Here is a 4,851-nt window from a genome sequence, read left to right as displayed (position 1 = left end):
GTAGCCAGCATCCGTCAACGAGAGAGGGAGGATAGGATAACTAGGATGCTGCTGGTAGAGTAGCGAGCTAGCTTACCCAGCTGTACCGACTAGCTAGGATAACTAGGATGCTGATGGTAGAGTAGCTAGCTAGCTTACCTAGCTGTACCGACTAGCTAGGATAACTAGGATGCTGCTGGTAGAGTAGCTAGCTAGCTTACCCAGCTGTACCGACAAGCTAGGATAACTAGGATGCTGCTGGTAGAGTAGCTAGCTAGCTAGCTTACCCAGCTGTACCAACTAGCTAGGATAACTAGGATGCTGCTGGTAGGGTAGCTAGCTAGCTAGCTTACCCAGCTGTACCGACTAGCTTGGATAACTAGGATGCTGCTGGTAGAGATGCTAGCTAGCTTACCTAGCTGTACCGACTAGCTAGGATAACTAGGATGCTGCTGGTAGAGTAGCTAGCTAGCTTACCTAGCTGTACCGACTAGCTAGGATAACTAGGATGCTGCTGGTATAGTAGCTAGCTAGCTTACCTAGCTGTACCGACTAGCTAGGATAACTAGGATGCTGCTGGTAGAGTAGCTAGCTAGCTTACCTAGCTGTACCGACTAGCTAGGATAACTAGGATGCTGCTGGTAGAGTAGCTAGCTAGCTTACCTAGCTGTACCGACTAGCTTGGCTAGCTAGCAGGACTTTCGTCTGTCGTTTGTCTCGATGATGATGACGAATCCGGTGAACCACAAAATGAAACAAGGATATAGAGTGAAAAGGATCTGGCTACACTCATACTGTCCCTGACCATAAAGCAAAAAGCTAATTGAACAATAAAGTTTGGTGTTTCAACACTGTAACAAACTCCATCGTTATTCCCCAAAATTTACCTCAGTCCACTCTGCGCGTAACTGGACAATATGCTTGGTGCCACACCGGACGCGGACGCGGACAGTTCTGTACGGAAACGCGGACAGTTCGAGAACGCGGACATGAGCAGTGCCATACAATCAACTAAACCCAGTCTTTAACCTCTTACATCTAGACGTTCCGCTAGCGGAACACCTGCTCCAATATCCAATGATAGGCGTGGCGCGAATTAAAATCCCTCAAAAATACAAAAACTTAAATTTTTCAAACATATGACTATTTCACAGCATTTTAAAGACAAGACTCTCCTTTATCTAACCACACTGTCCGATTTCAAAAAGGCTTTACAAAGAAAGCAAAACATTAGATTATGTCAGCAGAGTACCCAGCCAGAAATAATCAGACACCCATTTTTCAAGCTAGCATATAATGTCACAAAAACCCAGAAGACAGCTAAATGCAGCACTAACCTTTGATCTTCATCAGATGACACACCTAGGACATTATGTTATACAATACATGCATGTTTTGTTCAATCAAGTTCATATTTATATCAAAAAACAGCTTTTTACATTATCATGTGACGTTCAGAACTAGCATACCCCCCGCAAACTTCCGGGGAATTTACTAACAATTTACTAAATTACTCACGATAAACGTTCACAAAAAGCAGAACAATTATTTTAAGAATTATAGATACAGAACTCCTCTATGCACTCTATATCCGATTTTAAAATAGCTTTTTGGTGAAAGCACATTTTGCAATATTCTAAGTACATAGCCCAGCCATCACGGGCTAGCTATTTAGACACCCGGCAAGTTTAGCCTTCACCAAAATCAGATTTACTATAACAAAAATGTTATTACCTTTGTTGTCTTCGTCAGAATGCACTCCCAGGACTGCTACTTCAATAACAAATGTTGGTTTGGTCCAAAATAATCCATCGTTATATCCGAATAGCGGCGTTTTGTTCGTGCGTTCCAGAAACTATCCAAAATGGTAAATCAGGGTCGTGCGCATGGCGCAATTCGTGACAAAAAAATTCAAAATATTCCATTACCGTACTTCGAAGCATGTCAACCGCTGTTTAAAATCAATTTTTATGCAATTTATCTCGTAAAAAAGCGATAATATTCCGACCGGGAATCTCCTTTTCGGCAAACAGAGGAAAAATCACAAAGACGGGGGTGGCCAGTGCACGCGCCTAAGCCCACAGTCCCTTGATCGGCCACTTGAGAAAGGCAATAATGTGTTTCAGCCTGGGGCTGGAATGACGACATTCAGGTTTTTCCCGGGCTCTGAGGGCAGTATTTGCACGGCCGGATAAAAAACGTACCTGATTTAATCTGGTTACTACTCCTGCCCAGTAACTAGAATATGCATATAATTGTTTGATTTGGATAGAAAACACCCTAAAGTTTCTAAAACTGTTTGAATGGTGTCTGTGAGTATAACAGAACTCATTTGGCAGGCAAAAACCTGAGAAGATTCCAAACAGGAAGCGCTCTCTCTGACTATTTCTTGGCCTTCTTGATCATCTCTATCCAAAACAGGGGATCTCTGGCATAACGCGACATTTTCTAACGCTCCCATAGGCTCTCAGAAGGCGCCAGAACGATGAATGGTGACTTTGCAGGCCATGGCTGAAAAACAGTAGCGCATTTGGATGGTGGTGGATCTGAGAACAGTGAGACTGGGGCGCGTGCACGAGCCAACACCATGTTTTAATTTTTTCGTCTTTGAACGAAAACAGGGTTTCCCGGTCGGAATATTATCGCTTTTTTACCAGAAAAATCGCATAAAAATTTATGATTTTAAACAGCGTTTGACATGCTTCGAAGTACGATAATGGAATATTTCGATTTTTTTTGTCACGAAACGCGTCGGGCACGTAACCCTTGTCACCCTTCGGATAGTGTCTTGAACGCACGAACAAAACAGAGGATATTTGAACATAACTATGGATTATTTTGAACCAAACCAACATTTGTTATTGAAGTAGAAGTCCTGGGAGTGCATTCTGACGAAGAACAGCAAAGGTAATCACATTTTTCTTATAGTAAATCGGAGTTTGGTGAGGGCCACACTTGGTGGGTGTCAAAATAGCTAGCCCTGTGATGCCGGGCTATCTACTCAGAATATTGCAAAATGTGCTTTTGCCGAAAAGCTATTTTAAAATCGGACATAGCGATTGCATAAAGGAGTTCTGCAATTTAGTAAATTAACCAGAAGTTTGCGGTGGGCATGCTAGTTCTGAACGTCACATGCTAATGTAAAAAGCTGTTTTTTGATATGAATATGAACTTGATTGAACAAAACATGCATGTATTGTATAACATAATGTCCTAGGACTATCATCTGATGAAGATCATCAAAGGTTAGTGCTGCATTTAGCTGTGGTTTGGGTTTATGTGACATTATATGCTAGCTTGAAAAATGGGTGTCTGATTATTTCTGGCTGGGTACTCTGCTGACATAATCTAATGTTTTGCTTTCGTTGTAAAGCCTTTTTGAAATCGGACAGTGTGGTTAGATTAACGAGAGTCTTGTCTTTAAAATGGAGTAAAATAGTCATATGTTTGAAAAATTGAAGTAATAGCATTTCTAAGGTATTTGAATATCGCGCCACGGGATTCCACTGGCTGTTGAGTAGCCCATAGAAGATAAAAATAATGTTTTGATATTTGATATGTTAACCTGTTAGGGCTAGGGGGCAGCATTGACACGGCTGGATAAAAAACATACCCGATTTAATCTGGTTACCACTCCTACCCAGTAACTAGAATATGCATATACTTATTACATATGGATAGAAAACACCCTAAATTTTCTAAAACTGTTTGAATGGTGTCTGTGAGTATAACAGAACTCAAATGGCAGGTCAAAACCTGAGAGATTCCTTTACAGGAAGTGGCCTGTCTGACCATTTGTTGAACTTCTTTTCCATCTCTATCATTTACTAAGGATCTCTGCTCTAACGTGACACTTCCCACGTCGTCCATAGGCGCTCAGAGCCCGGGAAAAAACAGAATGTCGTCATTCCAGCCCCAGGCTGAAACACATTATCGCCTTTCTCAAGTGGCCGATCAAGAGACACTAGCTTATGCGCATGACCCCGACCGCCCCCGCCTTTGGGATTTTTTCCTCTGTTTGCCGAAAAGGAGATTCCCTGTCGGAATATTATCGCTTTTCTACGAGAAAAATGTCGTAAAAATTGATTTTAAACAGCGGTTGACATGCTTCGAAGTACGGTAATGGAATACTTAGAATTTTATTGTCACGAATTGCGCCATGCGCGTGACACTTCTTTACTATTTCGGATAGTGTCTGGAACGCACGAACAAAACGCCGCTATTCGGATATAACGATGGATTATTTTGGACCAAACCAACATTTGTTATTGAAGTAGCAGTCCTGGGTGTGTATTCTGACGAAGACAACAAAAGGTAATGAAACTTTTATAATAGTAAATATGATTATGGTGAGTGCTAAACTTGCCGGGTGTCTAAATAGCGAGCCCGTGATGCCTGGGCTATGTACTTAGAATATTGCAAAATGTGCTTTCACCAAAAAGCTATTTTAAAATCGGACATATCGAGTGCATAGAGGAGGTCTGTATCTATAATTCTTAAAATAATTGTTATGCTTTTTGTGAACGTTTATCGTGAGTAATTTAGTAAAATGTTAGCGAATTCCCCGGAATTTTGCGGGGGGTATGCTAGTTCTGAACGTCACATGCTAATGTAAAAAGCTGGTTTTTGATATAAATATGAACTTGATTGAACAAAACATGCATGTATTGTATAACATAATGTCCTAGGGTTGTCATCTGATGAAGATCATCAAAGGTGAGTGCTGCATTTAGCTGTCTTCTGGGTTTTGGTGACATTATATGCTGGCTTGAAAAATGGGTGTCTGATTATTTCTGGCTTGGTACTCTGCTGACATAATCTAATGTTTTGCTTTCGTTGTAAAGCCTTTTTGAAATCGGACAGTGTGGTTAG

Source organism: Salmo salar, unplaced genomic scaffold, assembly GCF_965601325.2.
Source record: "Salmo salar unplaced genomic scaffold, fSalSal1 ptg000322l, whole genome shotgun sequence".
Taxonomy (NCBI): domain Eukaryota; kingdom Metazoa; phylum Chordata; class Actinopteri; order Salmoniformes; family Salmonidae; genus Salmo; species Salmo salar.
The sequence above is the reverse complement of the archived record's forward strand: the minus strand, read 5'-3'. Positions refer to the sequence as shown.